The sequence below is a fragment of the Crinia signifera genome, chromosome 7 (assembly GCF_055691185.1).
Source record: "Crinia signifera chromosome 7, ASM5569118v1, whole genome shotgun sequence".
NCBI classification, from domain to species: domain Eukaryota; kingdom Metazoa; phylum Chordata; class Amphibia; order Anura; family Myobatrachidae; genus Crinia; species Crinia signifera.
In genome coordinates this window covers 60,976,424-60,999,289 of record NC_139223.1, presented here as the reverse complement: position 1 = coordinate 60,999,289, position 22,866 = coordinate 60,976,424, and the positions used below count along the sequence as shown (strand labels likewise).

The window sequence follows — 22,866 nt, the reverse complement described above, 5'->3', positions numbered from 1 at the left end:
GTCCCTTATGGTGGAATAGCCGCTGGTGGTGTGGGCTACGGTAGGGACCAATGGAACATTGGGGTTTATTCTAGTTCATTCTTTCTGACAAAATTCTTCTTAGATGGACAAAACCATGTGCACTGCAGGGGGGCAGATGTAACATGTGCAGAGAGAATTAGATTTGGTGAGTTTTTTTGTTTCTGTGCAGGGAAAATACTGACCCAAATCTAATTCTCTCTGCACAAGTTACATCTGCCCCACCCGCAGTGCACATAGTTTTGTCCATCTAAGAAGGATTTTGTCAGAAAGAATGGACTAGAATAACCCCCATTGTGAGGAGTTTGAACTATGCTGTGACACCTGTATGCTGCAATGCTGTACCCGTTCTTGCCTATGCTGTTAACCTGCTACAAAATAAAGACCAAGACGTCATCTTATCCAGTGTATGGGGTTCCTTGTCACATATATATATATATATATATATATATATATATATATATATATATATATATATATATATATGTAAATACGCCTCTGACTGACCTATTGAAGTGGTACAGTATGTAAATTCATACTCATTCCCACCTGTATTTTTCTGCTGACATAATAAATACATCAGGGCAGTATACAGTTTTATCTCTGTGATAGAATACTTGCCCTATGTTTTAGTAAGTAGGCCTGTTGGTGGTATCACTAATCATGTCATGCGTTATAGCATCTGCTCTAGCATGGAGTAATTTCCTTCGCCCTCATCCTTGGTATGGCTATATTTTGTATTTGAATCCCTACGCCCCTACATGCATTGGTGACATGATTCAACAGTGAATGTTTACAGGGAAAGACAGCAGCTGCTCCCAATCATATCTAGGTTTCTACACCACCACTAAGTTACTTATTTGCGCAGTTTCCTGGTGATCTCCGCTGTTATGGGGGATATCAGGAGCTGTATGCTGTTGTATATATTTCTGCGTTTCTTTAACTAATTATTAACATAACAGTAATGTCAGCATCGCCGGCTGTGTGCTGCCGAACTGAGCAACACTTGAATTGCTTTGTCGTTCCCACGTAACTCAGTTCGCACAGGGGAGCAATGGTCAGAATGGTAGCCCTGGTCCTGATGTCCTCCGGTCCTGTGTCGGCGTTCCTCTTCATGTCGACGTCCTTCTTGAAGTCGACGTCCCTGTCGGTGATGGCGTCCGGTGTCCGGGTCCGACGAAATCCATGGAGGAAGCTGTGGAAGGAAACCATACTCACCTGTCCCAGCGCGACGTAGTCCAGGTAAGGGCATACTTGCCAACCCTCCCGCATTCAGCGGGAGGGTCACGCTTTTTGGTCCTTTCTCCCGGTCTCCCGGGAATATATAGGATCCTCCCGTTTTTTCAGCTACTTGGCGAAAACCAGTGACTGCGCATGCGCAAGTCACAAAGTGTAGTAGAGGATGACTGACGTTGCGCGGCTGTCCTAATAATGCCGGCGGGGATTCTGTGCTGTGGTATCGCTGGCCGCAGCAGCAGCACAGTACGGGGCAGCCTTGGGAGCAGGAGCAGACGAGCAGTAGAAGGCAGCACCACAGAAGAGATGGTGAGTAAGCTAGAGGTTGACTGCTACGGTGCTGCCTTCTGCTTCTCCCACTCAGCTCCCTGGCGTCCCTGCTGTTTTATTTACTAACGTTCCTTAGGCTCTGTCTCCCTCCCCCTTCAGACCTCCACCACGCTGCTGCTGCAGCAGCGCAGCTTCATCAAAATTGTTCCTCTCCCCCCTCCCCACTGCTTTATATCATATTTATGAAGCAATAGGGAGGGGGGAGAGGAATAATGATGAGGGTGCAGGAGGAAAGGAAACTATTATTTTTATAAAGCTGCAGGGAGTAAGCGTCGAGCGAGGAGGAAGGATTTAAAATGTGACTCGAAATGTAATTTGGTTAGCCCCGCCCCATTTACATCACGCTCGATGTCCACGCCCCCTACTTTTTGTAACTTGCTGCAGGCTCTCCCGGAAAGGGCACAAGAGAAGTCGGCAAGTATGGGTAAGGGTCTTTGCAAAAAAACAAACCAACACCCCGAATCCAGCCGGACAGAGAGCCGCACGGTGTTTACATCGTGCGGCTCCGCCTCCCGAATGCCGCTATTGGCCGCCTTGCGGCCTAGCGGCCAATCAGGAGCCGCTAGGCCGCAAGGCGGCCAATAGCGGCATTCGGGAGGCGGAGCCGCACGATGTAAACACCGTGCGGCTTTCTGTCCGGCTGGATTCGGGGTGTCGGTTTGTTTTTTTGCAAAGACCCTTACCTGGACTACGTCGCGCTGGGACAGGTGAGTATGGTTTCCTTCCACAGCTTCCTCCATGGATTTCGTCGGACCCGGACACCGGATGCCATCGCCGACAGGGACGTCGACATGAAGAGGAACGCCGACACAGGACCGGAGGACATCAGGACCAGGGCTACCTACGGGAAGAAGATAGGTAAGTATTAGTATGTGTGTAATGTGTGTATTAAAGTTTTATTTTAAATGTGTGTCAGTGTGTTTTGTGCACTATTCTTTTAACTGTGGAACTACAAGTGCCAGCGGGCCCTTTAATGCCCAGCAGGCTGGGACTTGTGGTTCTCCAAGTCCCAGCTTGCTGGGGAGGCTTGCTGGCACTTGTAGTTCCACAGTAAAAAACAATAGTTTATCTATTTTTTTACACTATTTATCAGCTCGATGCCCACCGCCCAGGGGCATCGAGGACAGCACCAGGCTTCAGCCTGGTCAGGTAAGTCCTGGAGGGGGGGGACCCCTTCATTGGGGGGGTCCCCACTCCCCCAGGGCCCCTGGCCAGGCTGACTGGTCGGTAGGGTTAATGTTTTGGCCGCGGGACCTTATATTATAAGTGTCCCCCGGCTGTGACATTACCCTGCTGGCTGGTTTTGCCTGGTTCTTAAAATACGGGGGACCCCTAGTCATTTTGTCCCCTGTATTTTGGGAACCAGCCCCGGACCTGGAGCCTGGGGCTGGTTGTTAAAAATCGGGGAACCCCTATTTGTCGGGTTCCCTGATTTTTAATTACCGGCCCCGGCTCCTTCAGCCTGGTGCTGGTTTCGGCTGTGGGGGGGACCCCACGCCGGTTTTTTTATTTATTTATTTATTTTTTCTATTTTTTTACACTGCAGCCTGCACGGATCTGACTGATCCGTGCAGGCTAAAACGCAAATAGAACAGGAAAATGGTGTTCTATTTTCCTGTCGTATTTGCGTGGGTGTTTTACACCACTAAGCAGCTGTATTATCAGTACGGCTGCTTAGTACATCAGGAACCACCATTCTTTTGAATGGTGATTTCTGTCGTATCCTATCGATGGTGTAGGGCATTCGTATTTGTAACTACAAATACGAATGTTCCATCTTTAGGACTACGAATTGTTGTATTTTTGGGATTGTAAATCCCGAAAATACAAATTCGTAAAAAAAAGGTGTATTTCTCCCTACGAATACATTTTTTTTCTTCGAATCCATTTTGGTAAATGTCCCCCATAATACCAAATTTTGCTTTTGTGCGTATGTTGAGTCAGATGTATCTTATAATGTGTTGAATTCAGTACACATAGTATTTTCGCCATGCTGTATCTGTTTTATTTACTTTCACTTGTAGCTTCACTCTTCTTTGAAGCCTCCTTTTCCCCCCTTCATTCATGAGAGCTATTTCTTATTCAGTCACTCTGTCCTTTATTACATTTCAAAATGCTAACATACCCAGGATTTGAACCCATCGCCTGTGGCACTGCAGTAAGATACTCTATTCACTTAGCTATTTGTCCAATTCTAGAGGGCCTGCTTCTGATGGCTTCCACTAGTAAGTTAGGATAGCTAATAAGCTTGTATAAGAGACCTAGATAAATGGTTGTAATATGTATTGTGCTTCTTTGTTTCAACCAGAATGGTCTCGGGACTCACACTTGGTTCCTAAAAAGAGTGATTGGCTCACAGTACTCCTTAAGAAATGAATACGTTGGGAGCTTTGTAGATGGGGTACGTCATGGACAAGGCCGGTATTACTATGCTAATGGTGCAATGTACGATGGAGAGTGGAAAAATAATAAAAAGCATGGCCTGGTGAGTGATGTCATTGAAGCATATTTAGATGTTTGTTGTAATTGATAAGCTCTGAATGTAATCAGGAGGTACAGCCAAAGTCACATGACCAGCTGCATCAGCAAAGGTACGGGATCCTCTATAGGCCATGGAGGAGACTGCTGATAAAGAAACTTTGCCAGATTTGTCATTTTAATTAATTCATTAGCTTGAACATATACATTTTTTAATTGATGTATGTGCCTGTACATTTTACCCGTCTCTCACTCTCAACTAAAAATAAAACATATTTACTAATTCATTAGTTACTCATCAGATTTACTGGAATCTCACTTGATTCCTAAGGAGGTGCAGCTAGAGGATATTATATAAACCTGCTTACCGAGTCCTCGTGACGCCACCCCGCCGAATACACCCCCCGCTGCTGCCGTTTTCCCAACCATGTGAGGGAATGTGTTAAGAAGACACATCCCCTTGCATGTGAAGTCAGCCCCCCACCCCCCTGCAGACTTTGGGGGTTATTCTGGTTGATGCGCAAGGCTACGAATTTGCAGCCTTGCGAGTCCACCAAACCCCTCCTGGCGAATGCCGGGCTGTCTGCCCCCCCCCCCCCTCGCAGTGTGTGTTCCCACTCAGCCTGAATGGTTGTTTAGCATTAACATCCATTCGCATGTTGCGGGTGTTAAAGTCGAGTTGCATACACGCCATTTTAGGATAGTATGGCCGCCATTTTGGTTCGCAGAGTTGCGCAAATAAAGTTTCCATACCCGAGTCTGTGTGACAAAGTGGACCAGAAGTGCAGCCATACTATTACACATAAATTCATAAGAACATACTGACACTAAATAAAATATAGTTAAAGGTTTAGAACGCCACACATAGCTTAGTTAGCATTGCATACATCCGTCTGTATAATGTTTAGTACCGTTACGTTCCGTTTCTTATGCGCAGTATTCCGGTCATTGCGAATAAATCGCAATCCATACGGTCCGATAGTTATGGACAAAATCCACATGTGAAAGACAGTTTCTGTTAAAAAGTGTGTAACAAAGGAATCTATTAAAACCGGTTCTCACTGCTATTTACAACCCCTGACGACGATACCAACAGAACAAAGGACTCCAAAGTTCACCTTCCCCCTGCACCTTTGCAAACCAGTTGGATTACTTTGCCCCAATCACAGAGGACTTGACATACGAACCCTGACCAATAGGAATGGCCTTTGACCTCCCCCTTCTGACCCTATGAGATAGGTGACCCAGGGCGGCCTCGGTCACTTCGGCACATCTTCCTTTCCCTGACCATTGACCAGACTATGTTCAAACCTGAACATAGTGAGCTCCGACCAGACTGCGCTGCGCTATTTCCCCTGAAGGTAACATTCGTATTCCCCTTTTATGTAATGTGGCTGATTATGATTGTATCCTGTATCTGTTTTCTTCCCTTAGTAGAGCCTGATTATTATATTCATTGTTAGTCTATTGTATTACTTGTTATACCTGTATTTTCTATTCCTGTAACCCCCTTTTGTCCATTAGGGACTTAAATACATCTTTTTACGGAGTTCCTATCTCCTTACTTCTATACTGTGGTTGTGTCCGTTATTCGCATTTTAGCGATAAGGTATATTGCGGACACTGTCCTTAAAAGGTATATTCGCAGATTAGAGTCAGAGTACTGCGAAAGGATCTCTCAATAAGGTATTGGTTATTTTGTGTATAAAACACAATAAAGGTACGCTACGCTGCGCTACGTTTTGTTCGCACGTAGCTAGGTATAAAGGGTACGCAGGTTACGGACATAATACGTAACCTACGCTTTTCACTTATTGTTTCTTTGGTCATATTTAATCGCCATTAACAATTGGGGGCATCGTCTGGCCGTTTCACATTCTGGAACTCAGTACCAGGCGCGCGGCTTGACCTATACCAGCAAAAGGGTGGAAGTATTTATTATCCATTGCTGGATAGGCCAGGTCCGCGGCGGTGCGGGGTTCAAGAAGTGCTAGCGTTGAACCCGAAGTACAATAAGTGAAACATTAAGCCACGTGTTTTAAAGCATATATTAAGTGTTTAGTAAACTGTACTTCTGCCTGCCACAAGTAGTTTAACGGGGTATAGTGTCCTGAGTTGCTTGTTTATTACAGTATATGTGCCACACGCGATAAAGTTCGCACACGTGGAGACAAAAGCCTGTGTTTTATTATAGTACATAGAGGATCACCTCTGTGCAAAACTATAAACTTTTAGTGTTAGTTACTGCAAGGCCAGGGACTCCGCCACGTGGCGATAAGTTCTGGGCCTTTTACTGTAACGTAAAGTGTCTATTGTGTATTACGCAAGGTGCGCGCTCACGTGCCCATATCGGGAAATTTTCGCATCTTTGTACGTGATTTACGGATTAAGTGCGGGATTTATTTCGCATCTTGATACGTAACTTTCGGACGAAGTTAAGGGATTTATTCCACATTTAGGTGCAATTACTGCATATAGCGAAACTCGAGCGCAACCTTGCAAATACACTATAGAACACGTGGGTGGCCGATTCATCGGCGGCCTGTGAACAACGCACGTACACACGTGGCTGTTCATTGGCACTGCACATGCAGCACACATAGGAACTCAAAGGTGAACAGTATTAAACCACTAGCTTTATTTAAACAGTATAGTAATATACTGTGGATACGGCGGTGATTAATAAAAGAAAATATTTTTTTTTTCTTTTTGTTCATTTTCCAAAAACAAGCAACTCAAGCATTATTTTAATAGATTCCTATAGCCTTTTATAAGGGATTTATACCTGCATAAGTATCTAGTGAAAAGCTACCAGCCTGGGAAGATTTTCTGTACAGAAATATTTCAAATTTAAGCATAAGACCAAGGTGTAACTAGCGCCCAGTGTGAAACATAACTGAGGCGAACGGGTGTGTGACGGCATGACTCAAGCGCAGTGTAGTCCAGTGTAGGACAGTCCAGTTAGGACAGGGTGCACGTGACGACGTGCCCATAGGAACTGCCCCTTCAGTGGAACTACCTATTTTGATCCACTAGGAGGGTACAAGAAGCTAAATCGGAACCCAGTGATCCGATTAGCTGATTTAGAAAAAAACAGTTTTTGGGGGTACAGGAAAACAAGTTTGTTGTGCCCTGGAAAAATTAGGCCGCACCTTGCAAGTTGACTAGAAGTTCGCTGCTAGTTGAAAGACTTGGTGATTGAGTATCATACCTCGTAGCCTTCGCACCCGCTTGATTGTGGGACTGTTCTAGGAAGCTGAGAAGTGAGTGTTTGGGGAGCTCTCAGACAAGTAATAACCCACCGGTATCTACTAGCTGTGAACGTTTATTCCTGTAATTATGGGTAATAACGGGTCACACAGAGATACCGAGTCAGTTAGGGAGGAATCTAGTCGACCCAAAGGGTCGGCGGCTTCCATAATGTGTTGGAGCACAGTGAACGAGCAGTTGTTTACAAAAAGAAATGGAGAAAAATGACACAAGGCAGCAAGTTAGAATTTCCCAGTGGTAGCTTTGATCCAGAAATCTTATCGGCAGTAAAAGATGAAATATGTCTACTTTCCAGTCGTAAGAAGAGAGTGAAGCACATAGAAATTCTTAAATTGTGGCAGAAGGAAAGTACAATCTGTCAGATGCAAGTGTAATCAGCCACAGGAATACGAATGTTTCCACTCACCAATATAAAAAAAAGGGGAACAATTTAAGTCCGAAGTGAAACCAAAACTAACCTGAAAATGAATAACTTGTGTACTGTTTTTACCCCCTATAAGCAAGATACAGATCCACAGGGGGGATTCCTGACATCAGCCATCCCTTGCGAAGCTAGCGGAAAGGAGAGAGAGGCTGAGACAGCCCAAGCTGCTGCTGCCATTCTGGTCGAGGAGATGGCTGATGCCAGGAACACGATTGGAGACACAGGTAAGTACACACAACACAGCACAGAGATAGTTGTTCCTGGGATGTTGTCCAATGGTGCAGGGGAGATACAGATCCACCCTCTGCACACAGTGGAACCTCCTTGTGGACGGGGAGACAGGGATGAGGTAATGCTTGTAAAGGATAGTGACATGCACAATACGTGGACACGCTCAGATATGGGTAAGTGGAATGGTTTAAATGTAAAAGTTTTTTTTGGTATCAAACCCATTAATAACATTCCCTCCTGGTCTAGGTTGTGCCAAGCAATTAGCAGTTACGATTGGGGTAACAGGAAAGGTGCAGCATTACCCATTGGTAAAACAAATAGAGATCATAATCGGGCCCTTACATATCAAATGCTCTGTCTTATTGACTGCAGCGGCTACGATTGACCTTCAAATTACAGAACTACCTTGAAATATAAGTTATGTCTGCTACTGGACTCCAGAGAATTCATAACTTAGAGACAACAGGATCAGTATGCACGAACTAGATGCAAAATTGTTAGATATACCCCCATGACTAATGCTGCACTGTACTGTTATAGATTTTTTTTTTTAACCCATCTAAGGTAGCTAAAAAACTACAGCACAAATACGAGTTCCCTTTGAACTAAAGATGGGAAGGACACAGGATCAATGGCAACAATAGCTTCAATAGAAACCCTGTTAAAAACAGAAAGTATAGCGCCCCAAAGTACAGCTTCACCATTTGAAATCTGAGGTTGAGCTGGAAAAATACCCAGTGAAATAACAAGGTTCCCAAAAGAGAACTTTTAGCTAAATACCCCTAGACACAGCCCATAGTTACATTCACACTGGGAAAGAGAAAGAAAGGGAGGGCTTACAAATCAGAACAGGAGTTGAAAAGGGTAAGAACCAAATAGTTGAGAGCCAATTCCCCCATAGTGCTAAATCCTGGTGTCATCAAAATAAAAGAAAAATTCCTGTTGAAAATAAATGTACACATTACTGTCATTAATATTTTCTACCCTTTTTGAGTTTTTCTCTCTCTCTTTTTCCAATTTTTTTCTCCTTCCCCTACTCTTCTGTTCCAGAAACCTCAGAGAGCCACCAAGCCCCTCCCCCGGGTCTTGCAAGATCGCACACTGTCCTTACGGCCCACCAATGGGTAAATACCAATACAATGGGTTAATGATCTATTGTTATGTCCTTTCCTCATCCACAACACCAGCAGATGGCGATAGACAACTTCTGGTGTATCCTCCTGAGGCAGGACATAAGGTATCTCAGGACGGATTGCGGTTGCGCCTGAACAAGGGGGGGGGGGGAATCTGGGACACATTAGTAACCATAAACCCACAAATCATAGAAAAATAGTTCGAAAAATCTGTCGCACTCCCAGCAGAGAAATACCTATTTTGAATATGCGGTACCCCATAAAGCGAGTAGTCAATATATATATTTTTCAGTAAATCTTGAACAAAGTCCCAGTAACTTTAAGCATTGCTCTTTATGTTACCCAGGGCAACCACAGCCACCATCTTGTGAAAAGCAGTCCAAGTAGTGCACAAAGCATTCCCCTTCAACAGAATGAAAAGGGTTGTAAAACGCATTTACATATAAATAGGTGCAATCACAAAACCCATGTCTTCACAGACAGATGTGGATAGTAAAGAAGAAGAAACAGGCCTGATTACAGCCTTTTGCCATGGGTATGACTGACACAAGAGACCATGTGATTTAGAATAGTAGACCTGCTGAGGGGGCGACAGATATAGTGACGTAAGAAACCTGGTGATGCCAGCCTGACCAATGTCGTACTGCAGTGTACAATTAAACCCTATTACTTGAGCACTTCCTACTTGTCTACACAGTGTAGTTGCCATAGCACTACTGGTAAACAAAACTGAGAATGTGGTGTTGGGGTGTGTTCTAACTGTTTATGCTCCTCATATAGTCTGGACACTCCTAAAATTCTGCCTAAACATGTGGAAAAATATTCATCAGCCAAGTTCACTAAATGGGAACTTGCATTGATGAATTCTATAAATGTTACCAGTAAAATGGGTAATATTGTAAACCCAGCAACACTCTTACCAGGTGTGCCCTCCAAGGCACAAAGGGTGGATTGGTGCTGAGGTTGCTGGAATGGTGGAATTTAGTGGGAGCCGAGACGAATATGATTGCATGACATGTTTGAATCAGACCTTTGCAGCATGCCCCCAAAGGGTGGTAACAACCCATTGGAAGAGGTAATTCATTTTTTTTCTCTCTCTCCCTCGTTCTTTCCACAACACCGAGAGGGGAAAATTGTACACTGGCTATACCATAATAGATGGAAAAGGCATAGTAGAGGCTGAACCCATTGGACGTCTCACTCAGCAACAGCAGTCTCATTAGTAGTACTGCGGGCTGAGAGAAAAACAGCCAATATTCATGCCGACTCCAAGTACGTTTGTTGGGGTAATGCAGAAGATCTTAGGCCCTATGGCGCCTCAGAGATGTTTTGTTTCAGTAGCTGGCACTCCAGTGGCGCAAGCGTTGTAAGTTTAAAAGATTCCTGACAGTCACACAGCTGCCGGACAGAGTGGCTGTTATCAAGTGTAAAGCCCACACCTTCGATAAGGATTCAGTGTCACTTGATAATGAACATGCTGGCAAGGCAGCTGGGTGAGCCATGCGCTCTGCGGATAATGTTTGTGTTCCCCCTGTAAATGTCAGTGTATTCACATAGAAATACAAGATTTGTGTCCCCTGCAGGAGAAGCAGTCTGGAAGCCGAAGGGATGTGGACAGGAGAAGAAAGATGGACAAGGAAAGCCAGTGACTCTGAGAACATGCCAAACTGTCAGGGCAGAGATAGCCCATGGCCTGACTTGTCTTGACAGGGAAGGTATGTGGAAAATTAGTCCGAAATTACTGGTGTGCCCACAGACAGGTAAGACGACAGGATCATGCCTTACTTGTCTGGGGGAAAGAAACTGCAACGGCTGTTCCCACAGAGCCATCTCCACATCCCTTCTCCAGCAGGATCCTCTGCAGGTAATACAAAATTGGCTTTGTACAGTCCACTCTAGAAGCATTCTAGTTATTTATTTACTTATTTTTATATATATATATATATATATATATATATATATATATATATATGTGTTGACGTTTGTGTGTATAGATATGGCAGCCCAGAAACACCCCTGAGTATGCAAGTTTATATGAAAGATTTTAAGTCATGTGTGTACCTTGTAGGGACTGATGGTACACCCCACAATCTCTTTTTGTAGTAGTAGAATCACTCTCAGAACTCCACCTCATTTGTCCCCATCGAAACATTGCTTGGCGGGCAGCCACACGTTATGGTAATCCCACAAGGAGATCCCAGACCTCACCACGGAAAAAAGTAATGCAAGTGATGTATCCACACCTGGAAAACTGCAGCAAAAGGACTTTGTTGACACCTATTGTGAACTGTCATAACCATGAACCAAGAGATGTTGTTGTTTCCCCTGCTTTGCCATATACAGGTTGCTTGATAGACCTTTGGAAAGAACCACCCCAAGTCTTGTTGACCAGCACTACCTCAATAACAAAGTCGCAGAGAGAGAGATTCGGGTACGTTCGTCCTACTGCCAAAAGACCAGAAACCCAGAAGGTCCTTACACTCGAGGGCGAAAGAAAGAAATCGCTAAGAGGCACCATTTCGGGAGGACTGGAGAGCAGCTAAGGTCAAGCAACCTGTACAAGCTACAAAAGGGACTGTGACACACCCCACTGGTAACAGGTTGGAAGGATCACTAACAATTTTTTTTCCTTTCTCAGTTTTCTCTATTGTTGTGGGTCCTATTCTTGTCTCCCCCCCCCCCACTATCCGTTCTTATCTTCAAAATCAAGGATACCGCCGCCGCACTGCTGCCAGGCATTGGACAGACGATACAGAGTTCTGAGAGTGTGTTACCCGTCCCAGTTTAGGTCAAGGTAGAATCTATAAACTTGACACATTACCCAGGACCGGATGTTTGATAGTGATAATACCATCATACTTAAAAGCATACCAAAAAGAGAGACAACAAAGAGTTCAAGGGTCTGTTGTCACAAACCATACCTACCAAAGGATGCCATATCTGAAAAACAATTGTATATAGTGTAACCTCCCCTGTTTTTATTTTTATCCCAAGATTTGTACATTATCCTTCGTCACCCTGAGTAGATTGTTCGATAAATGCGACCCATCATTTATCCATGATCCAGGATCGGCCAAAGAGCAGATGGTTTACTCCCCTTATATGTTTAATTCACGGATCCCAATTTCTCTGTTGGGATTATGAATTTCTGTATTGTTATGTAAAATGTTTGTACTGTAACAGTTTTATATTTACTGTTAAAGGGTGGACTGTTAAAGTCGAGTTGCATACACGCCATTTTAGGATAGTATGGCCGCCATTTTGGTTCGCAGAGTTGCGCAAATAAAGTTTCCATACCCGAGTCTGTGTGACAAAGTGGACCAGAAGCGCAGCCATACTATTACACATAAATTCATAAGAACATACTGACACTAAATAAAATATAGTTAAAGGTTTAGAACGCCACACATAGCTTAGTTAGCATTGCATACATCCGTCTGTATAATGTTTAGTACCGTTACGTTCCGTTTCTTATGCGCAGTATTCCGGTCATTGCGAATAAATCACAATCCATACGGTCCGATAGTTATGGACAAAATCCACATGTGAAAGACAGTTTCTGTTAAAAAGTGTGTAACAAAGGAATCTATTAAAACCGGTTCTCACTGCTATTTACAACCCCTGACGACGATACCAACAGAACAAAGGACTCCAAAGTTCACCTTCCTCCTGCACCTTTGCAAACCAGTTGGATTACTTTGCCCCAATCACAGAGGACTTGACATACGAACCCTGACCAATAGGAATGGCCTTTGACCTCCCCCTTCTGACCCTATGAGATAGGTGACCCAGGGCGGCCTCGGTCACTTCGGCACATCTTCCTTTCCCTGACCATTGACCGGACTATGTTCAAACCTGAACATAGTGAGCTCTGACCGGACTGCGCTGCGCTATTTCCCCTGAAGGTAAAATTCGTATTCCCCTTTTATGTAATGTGGCTGATTATGATTGTATCCTGTATCTGTTTTCTTCCCTTAGTAGAGCCTGATTATTATATTCATTGTTAGTCTATTGTATTACTTGTTATACCTGTATTTTCTATTCCTGTAACCCCCTTTTGTCCATTAGGGACTTAAATACATATTTTTACGGAGTTCCTATCTCCTTACTTCTATACTGTGGTTGTGTCCGTTATTCGCATTTTAGCGATAAGGTATATTGCGGACACTGTCCTTAAAGGTATATTCGCAGATTAGAGTCAGAGTACTGCGAAAGGATCTTTTATTAAGGTATTGGTTATTTTGTGTATAATACACAATAAAGGTACGCTACGCTGCGCTACGTTTTGTTCGCACGTAGCTATATATAAAGGGTACGCAGGTTACGGACATAATACGTAACCTACGCTTTTCACTTATTGTTTCTTTGGTCATATATAATCGCCATTAACACGGGGAACACCTACATCTTTCGATGGTCGCCCCTGCCCCTCTCCACCCCCCTGACCTCCGCAGCTGCCGCCATCTGAAGATAGTGGTAGCCCATTATAGCCCATGTGCTACGCTTTGCATTTGAAGCTGGCAGAGGGTTCCCCCAGAACCCTTGCTAGAAATAGGCGCTGTGCCCCGGCACATCGCAGGGGCAGGCTTTGGTCCCTGAAGGTGCCAGTTGATACATCCCGCCGATGTGATCATATTCTGCAATGTGATCTTGGCCAATGATAAATGGGCCACTCAGTTTGAAGGTAGCCCCCTGGCTGCCCTGTCTAGCTGCAAAGCCATCCTTTGGGCTGCCATCTCTTGTGGACAACATGCAACTGCCGCAGTACGCTCCGCAAATGGGGCAGACATGCATGTGTTGCCTAGAATGTGCCCATACAATGCTCTGTCATCACCCCGATAATGCCAGGTTGCCATCCTGTCACCGCCACCTGCTGGCTCTAAGACCATGGTCACATTGCAAAAAATGCAGGTGGCGGTGATGGGACGGCGACGAGGCATTATTGGTGTGGTGACAGAGCGTTGTGGGGGTAGTGAATATTGATTTTCTGTATTTTGCGGCACAAGCTGAATGAGGACCATTATCCCAATTTTGTTACAGTCAGAGCCTGATTGAGGTGTAAGTAAAGCAAAAAGAGCAGGTATCTGTGCACATGGATAAACCATGCTGCAATGACTGCAAATACTTTTATTATGCTTACCAGCAAGGTAAATACTGGCTGCTTTTGCATGAATCCCACCAATGCTGGTTAGCTTTATTTTTTAATGCAATTTTGTTTAGAGTTTGGTCACGCCCCTCTCACATTTAAGTTTCCCTGCACATTTTAAATCCCCCCCCCCAGAATCAGACCCATAATCTGTATTTAATAGCAATATTGTCTGGTAACTAGGATTAGATTGAGAGAGAGAGATGTAATAGGGTGCGTACACATGGTTCGATGTAGTCTATTTTTCTATGCGATTTTGATCAAAATTGAACGCATTTGATTTCGATTCAATCCCGATGCGCGGCATCGAAATCGAATAGAAAAATAGACCGTGCAGGCAAGACTATATAGTACAGATCTGTACAATATAGTCTACATCGAATGTGTATGCAGCGCTGTGCAATTCGATTGGGATCAAATCGGGATTGAATAGAAAGTAAATCGCACCGTGTGTGAGGGGCTTTAGTGTTATCACTGAGGAAACAGGTGGAATCCTGGAGACTGGTCTACTCACCCTGGGACCCCGGAGAACATCACACAATTCTGGAGTCTCCAGGGAATATCATTCATCAGGCATGCATGAGTGTTAAAAGAACACTAAACACCAGAATCATGGTTGTCCATAGTCTGTGTTCTTAATTAGACTTAACGCCTTCTTACCAGGCTATAATACATTAACAGTGAGAGGCTCAAGGTCCCCATACACGGTGCGATAGCAGTGTGCAATGCGATGCGCGCTCCCGCGGGCATTGCATCGCGCAGTACAAAACAGTATGTGCTGTACAAAAAGTATGTGATCAAATTGCACACAAATGCAAAATGCACACGTGCAATCCGATACGATGCAATTTAGTACAAAACGTGCGGGTGCTATCGGACACCTATGCTATGGACACCTTAAGGATATGATAGTAGATAAATATATAGGGGGGAATTTACTAAGCTAAATATAGCTGAAAAATTTATTATCCTGAAAATACGTAAATTCGTATTGATCGCACATTCATATTTGTAAATATACATACGAATGGATACGCCATTAATAAAATACGAATAGGAATCACTATTTGAAAAAACGGCCGCTAATTAGCAGTAAACGGCCGCTAATTGCCGGCCAAACACACCAATACACTTTATTTTCCTGGCGTATTTGGTAGAAGCCTGCACGGAGCAGTCAGAGACGTGCAGGCTTTACTGTGTAAACAATTGAAAAATAAATAATTTAGCGGCATTCGGGAGGAGGAGCCACCAAAGGCAAACAAACTTCCTCCGGCTGCTCCTCCAAAGTCTGTCTTGGTTCAGGTTTCAGCGGTTTGTTATTTTTCTTCTCCCCGGGGGTTTCTACTGGAACGAAGAGGACGAGATCTACGCCGGTGGACCCTGGTAAGTATGGTTTCCTTCCACAGGTACACCTTGGATTTCTTCAGGAGCGGAGGCACCGATGGATGGATGGATGACAGCTACCTACAGGCTCAAGATAGGTAAGTAAAGCTTTATTTTTCTTATGTATCTGAGTGTTTTTTTAACTATTTGTCTTGCTGTGGAACTACAAGTTCCAGTGGGCCCTTTAATGCCAGCATGCTGGGACTTGTGGTTCTCCAAGTCCATGCATGCGGGGGAAGTTTGCTGAGACTCATAGTTTCACAGCAATATACAATAGGTTCATTCTATTTTTACCCATTTTATCAGCCCGATGCCCACCACTCCAGGTGTATCAGCCTGGGTAGGGTAATTCTGGAGGGGTGGACCCCTCATTGGGGGGGTCCCCACTCCCCCAGGCTGATCGGTCAGGGGGATGAATGCCTTGGCCTGGGGGACTTGTAGAAAAAGTCTCCCCCCCGGCTGTGGCATTACCCTGCTGGCTGGTTGGTCCTGGTGCTGGTTCTTAAACTACGGGGGATCCCTACTCGTTTTGTCCCCCCGTATCTTAGAAACCAGGACCGGCCTGGGCCTGGTGCTGGTTGTAAAAAAGAAGGGGAACCCTACACAAATTGCTCCCTGATTTTTTTACAACCAGGACTGGCTCTGTGAGCTTGGGACCGGTTAAATTATTTATTTATTTAATTAATTTTTTTACACTGAAGCCGATATGGCTAAAATACGAAGGGATACGCCATTGGAAAATACGAATCAGTCAAATACGACTGATTAGTAAATTTTCCTCCGGGAATACGAATTTGCATACGGCTAAAACAGCCGTATGCAGTCGTAGCCATTTGTATTAAGAATATGAATACAATTTTTCGTAGTCGTATTCTTAGTAAATTTCTCCCATAATCATTTCCTTTTTCTTTGTGATTTTTAGGGCAAGTTTATTTTTAAGAATGGAAAGATCTATGTTGGTGAATTTGTGGAAGATCGAATATCTGAATATCCAAATTTTAAATATGACAGAGTGAATACCCCAGATCTGAGTGGAATTCGGACCCAGAGTCCAGCTTTTGGAGGTAAAAAGCTGGATTGGAAGTACAGCAGATTTATACGCAGTTTTAAGCATTTCTTAAATAACACAGTGTTTTCTAGAGATACTTCTTTAAATAGAACTCTCTCTGCACATGTTACATCTGCCCCACCTGCAGCGCACATGATTCTTGTCCATTTGAGAGAGATTTTGCATTTGCAATCAGCTCTGAATCAGGCCCAAGGCCCAAATTACAGATAAGTTCAGGTGCATCTTTGCGGCATACTGAGGCATTCTATAGTAGTATACTGCATTTAGTATATATTCACAACACCCGCCAGCCTCAGTGAAGTTAATGAATAGCGTGAGTCACGTGCTGTGAGACACATCTGTATTCACCAGAGTCTGTGCAAAGTTGCATGCGCTCCAACTACTAAGTGAACCAGCTGGACCAGTCTAAAACAGGTATGTCTTCTGCGCATGGCTGTCGAGAGAGGGGGAGCAGGTACTAATTACCCAGGCCCAATGGAGGGGCCCTGGTCCACTGCACCTTCCCCCTTTCCGGTAAGCAGGAGCAGCACCATTCTGAGCTCTCATGCAGTCAGCACAGCACACACTGTAGTGTGCTGGGGCTGCAGAGAGGCTGCTGCTGCTGCTGAGTTTCTACTCTTTGCTGTGCAGGTAAAGGGGGGAGTGATCACACACTGATGGCAATCCACACTCATATTGCCCTGGATGATGGACAGGTTGTCCCCTGCTCTGTATCTCTACACAGGGTTTTCTTGTGTGATTCCCCCCCAAGGGGGATATGGCCACACATACCGCTATTAGGCCACACACCCAAAAATGATACCAGGGCCCAGCAGTTCTCTCGGCAGCACTGCATCTACATGCTGTATGACGGTCTCCGCTGCAGTTTCCAATGATTCAAAAGGATGCCTCTTGTGCTTGATTTTCGGAAACACAAAAAAGTCGCAGGGGTCCAGGCTTGGACTGTATGACAGATATCCACACTCCTGGATGTGTTTATGATACAGAAAATCCACCACGTTCCTGGATTTGTGTGCAGGTGCATTGTCATGATGGAGAAGGGCACAAAAAGTGAGAGTTCTTGAATGGCATCTGGAAATATCTGCCAGCGCTGCTGTATGAGTGGTACACTAGTTATTTGACTAGTCTTGGCCACAAAAGCATCTGCTCAGCCACACTGTGATCACGCTGGAATAATGTTGTGGCGCACCTCCAACTGGGGTCCACTGAGTCGACTGCTGTTTGGTCTGGGGTAGGAACTGTAGATCCAGAATTCATCCCCACTGGTGATCTCTCAGACAGAATTTGAGCAACCGCTATGAAACCTGGCCAGCATATTGTGGCACCAAGCCACCCGGGCCTCCTTCTGCTCTTGAATCAGTTGAAGGGACACCAAGTGTGAGGAAAACTTGCTTAGGTGTGTTAGGATCTCCTGTGCCACGCTGTCTGGCGAGACACCACGTGACACTGGCTGGAAGGAGATAGAGACAGGACCAGGGCAGCCTCGCCAACCTGACTCCGTTGAACCCAGATGGAGTTGACGTGTGTGTGCGGGGTGCTAGGCTTCACCAATAATAGCCGCGTTCGTGGGAGCCCGTTAGTCAGGCTCCCACCTCGATGCCACCTGGTCTTATGTTAGGACAACACACACGCCAAGGCCAGTGATGAACAAGGGGAAACCTATCTACAAACAAAGAGGCGAGAACCACCCTGCCCTGCGGAGAGGGGTGCCAGTGGATAGCACTCTAAACAGGAACCCGCTGTGCTAATGCTTAACAGGTGTAACCATACACAGTATGCTGACACACTAAGAACTGCTGACGGGTGTAACAATACACGATATGCTGACACACTAAGAACTGCTGACGGGTGTAACAATACACGATATGCTGACACACTAAGAACCGCTGACGGGTGTAACAATACACGATATGCGGACACACTAAGAACCGCTGACAGGTGTAACAATACACTATACGCTGACACAGTAAGCAAATGATAGTACGGAGACAAAGAGGGGGAATCTTCCCAACTTATCTGGAACCGAGGGATATCAATATCTGGAGAAGGAATCCCACAAAGACCAACAGGAGCTGCAGGGACCGGGAGACGGATAAAGGATGACACACGGACACCGGGAGAACAGGAGACTGGATGGAGGACACAGCTGGGAATCAATGACAGGATGCAGGATGACTGGACACAGGAACCAGGAGCAGTGGGTAAGCAGGAACCAGGAACACTTGAGACCCTGAGGTACAAGCTATAACCGGCACGGGACTGAACAACCAGAGGGTTTATATAGAGAGCACAATGTGGTGCTGATTACACATAGCCTGAAGGTGTGCACTGCAGGCTAGGAGCCTAATCAAGACACCTGAGTCCAGAACACAAAGTACTGAAAGTAACCTGCAATGGCCCAGGCTGACCACTGGATGTCACTAGCGAGTACACACACACACACAGGCTGAGATAAACCCAGGGAGAACACACAGAAAATGTGAATGGTACATAACACCGATCCGCTGGAAGCGGATCGTAACAGTATCCCCCCCTAAAAAAGGTGGACTCCGGACACCCCAGCTTGATCAAGGGGAACCAAGAACAAAAACAGACTCAATGTCTCCGACAAGACTTCTTCTTCTTCTTCTTCCCAGGTTGCCTGGGAGTAAACACAGTAATACCAAAAATATTGTCTGAACTAACGGTACCCTCAACTAAAGACATTTCATCGATTTCAGAGTTGTAATCTGAGTTGGAGTCCGCATCTAAGGGAAGGATTATGGTTTCAATCTTGGTAACATTTGGCACTGGAGAAGAAGTAGTATCGCAAGACTGAACATAGGCAGGACTCTTGACAGATTGAGTAGACACTGGACAAGACACTGGACAACCATCGATCTCTGAATTCAAGACAGAATCAAGCCTGGATTCCACTGGTGTAAAAGCTAAGATTCCAGGGGCATTCCTGTTAAAACGAGCACACCCAGCGACCATAGCTATGGGCTGGGACTTTTGTACTGTCTTTCCTGTGCATGATGGAGTCTCTGCAGAGAAGATGGTCAGTCCAGAGGCAGGTGAACCACTTTTATTGGGACCAAATTTTTTCAATACAGCATCACTGAATGCTGGGAGATTCTTAAGAATGGGATCCTCAGATTCAATAAACTTGGACGCCCATTTGAAAGGTTCACCTCTGAAGCAATAAATTAAATAGAGCACCACATTATCTGAAGTGATACCTAAAAAAGGTCTGGACTCCAAAATAGTGACAAAAAATTCAGTGAGCGCAACAAATTGGGTTAGGTCCCCATCAAAAACTATAGATGTAGAGATATCGTTCAAAGCATCAACAGTAACTTCATTATCCGCTAACTGACTGGACTGTATAGCTGGAATTATGGCCCTTGAGGCTGAGACTTTAGGGACCCCCTTAGAGGTTATGACCTCTTCCAAGTCTGATGGTCTTTCTGGTTGGGCAGCACTATGATGAGTCTCTGGCTGATCACCACTGTGATGCACTTCTAAGTGGGCAGCACTATAGTGAAACTCTGGCTGGGCAACAACAAAAAGACCAACAGATGGTCTCTCCATGTTACCGACATGGCTGGAACTCTGTTCAGAGACAGGACAATCAGAATCCCTCTTAGGGACTAGATGGACAGCGTCCCCATCTGGGGCGACACCGGCTTGAACCCCCTCTGGGGAGACACAGACTTGAACCCCCTCTGGGGAGACACAGGCTTGAACCCCCTCTGAGGCGACACAGGCTTGAACCCCCTCTGGGGCGACACAGGCTTGAACCCCCCCTGGGGCGACACAGGCTTGAACCCCCCCTGGGGCGACACAGGCCTGAACCCCCTCTGGGGCGACACAGGCTTGAACCCCCTCTGGGGCGACACAGGCTTGAACCCCCTCTGGGGCGACACAGGCCTGAACCCCCTCTGGGGCGACACAGGCCTGAACCCCCTCTGGGGCGACACAGGCTTGAACCCCCTCTGGGGCGACACAGGCTTGAACCCCCTCTGGGGCGACACAGGCTTGAACCCCCTCTGGGGCGACACAGGCTTGAACCCCCCCTGGGGCGACACAGGCTTGAACCCCCTCTGGGGCGACACAGGCTTGAACCCCCTCTGGGGCGACACAGGCTTGAACCCCCTCTGGGGCGACACAGGCTTGAACCCCCTCTGGGGCGACACAGGCTTGAACCCCCTCTGGGGCGACACAGGCTTGAACCCCCTCTGGGGCGACACAGGCTTGAACCCCCTCTGGGGCGACACAGGCTTGAACCCCCTCTGGGGCGACACAGGCTTGAACCCCTTCTGGGGCGACACAGGCTTGAACCCCCTCTGGGGCGACACAGGCTTGAACCCCCTCTGGGGCGACACAGGCTTGAACCCCCTCTGGGGCGACACAGGCTTGAACCCCTTCTGGGGCGACACAGGCTTGAACCCCTTCTGGGGTGACACCAACTTGAACCCCTTCTGGGGTGACACCAACTTGAACCCCTTCTGGGGTGACACCAACTTGAACCCCTTCTGGGGTGACACCAACTTGAACCCCTTCTGGGGTGACACCAACTTGAACCCCTTCTGGGGTGACACCAACTTGAACCCCTTCTGGGGCTGCGGCCTCCGGGCCCCCGCTCGGGGCTGCGGCCTCCGGGCCCCCGCTCGGGGCTGCGGCCTCCGGGCCCCCGCTCGGGGCTGCGGCCTCCGGGCCCCCGCTCGGGGCTGCGGCCTCCGGGCCCCCGCTCGGGGCTGCGGCCTCCGGGCCCCCACTCGGGGCTGCGGCCTCCGGGCCCCCACTCGGGGCTGCGGCCTCCGGGCCCCCGGCCTCTGACTGGCTCGGCGGGCCCCCGGCCTCTGACCGGCTCGGCGGGCCACCGGCCTCTGACCGGCTCGGCGGGCCACCGGCCTCTGACCGGCTCGGCGGGCCACCGGCCTCTGACCGGCTCGGCGGGCCACCGGCCTCTGACCGGCTCGGCGGGCCACCGGCATCAGACCGGCTCGGCGGGCCCCCGGCATCAGACTGGCTCAGCGGGCCCCCGGTATCTGAGTCAACCACCTGGGTTTTCCCTTCAAGGGTTTGCAACTCTGACTCCCTGGTCAATAAAACATCAGCACTGGAACCAGTAGAAAAAGGCAGAGTGCTTTTACTGGGAGACTCGGCAGAGAGCTCCTCTGCCACAGTGGAGACAGGCTTAGATCTGACAACCTGCTCAGACCTGGCCAGAGGAGATACCCTGACGGCACCACCGGAATTACGCAAGCCACACGTCTGCAAGAAGTGGCCAGAATCTCCACAGTATAAGCATAGGTTAAGGTTTCTACGCCGCTGACGCTCCTCTAACGGAAGCTTCGGTCGTAGATAACTTCTATGCTTTACCTGACCCTCTGGGTCTGAGGACTTGCTGCCTAATACTTCCCTAGGCAGGGCCTCATTAGGGGCTGAACAAACCCCAGTGACCTCTGGGAGGATCAGAAAAATATCAGTGATGAGTCTTTGCAGCTGCAGAAGAGACTGCTGCAAAATCTCCCACTGCCCAGGTTTTACGGCATTGAATGCCAAATTTAGAGCCGCTAATGACTCTTGCATGGCCTGCATGATATGGCCATGCAAGTTTATACACCAGCAAGAAAAAAACTGACACAAGAAAAAGCTGACACGGGCAAAAAGCTGACACGGGCAAAAAGCTGACACGGGCAAAAAGCTGACACGGCTTGAAATCTCTGGACTGAGAGGGCAGAACTCAGCTCCAGAGTGCTGTATGGCCGGTTATAATGTTAGGATCTCCTGTGCCACGCTGTCTGGCGAGACACCACGTGACACTGGCTGGAAGGAGATAGAGACAGGACCAGGGCAGCCTCGCCAACCTGACTCCGTTGAACCCAGATGGAGTTGACGTGTGTGTGCGGGGTGCTAGGCTTCACCAATAATAGCCGCGTTCGTGGGAGCCCGTTAGTCAGGCTCCCACCTCGATGCCACCTGGTCTTATGTTAGGACAACACACACGCCAAGGCCAGTGATGAACAAGGGGAAACCTATCTACAAACAAAGAGGCGAGAACCACCCTGCCCTGCGGAGAGGGGTGCCAGTGGATAGCACTCTAAACAGGAACCCGCTGTGCTAATGCTTAACAGGTGTAACCATACACAGTATGCTGACA

General features: G+C 46.8%; 1 pseudogene across 1 annotated transcript in view; it reads left to right on the top strand.

The window, feature by feature from the left end:
- The window catches only part of LOC146021192 (radial spoke head 10 homolog B-like), a 51,609-nt pseudogene that overhangs the window by 5,815 nt on the left and 22,928 nt on the right, over window positions 1-22,866 (top strand). The window contains exons 7-8 of the transcript XR_014450869.1: window positions 3,863-4,069; window positions 16,572-16,713. The product of XR_014450869.1 is annotated as a radial spoke head 10 homolog B-like (transcript). The remainder of the gene's footprint in view (window positions 1-3,862; window positions 4,070-16,571; window positions 16,714-22,866) is intronic.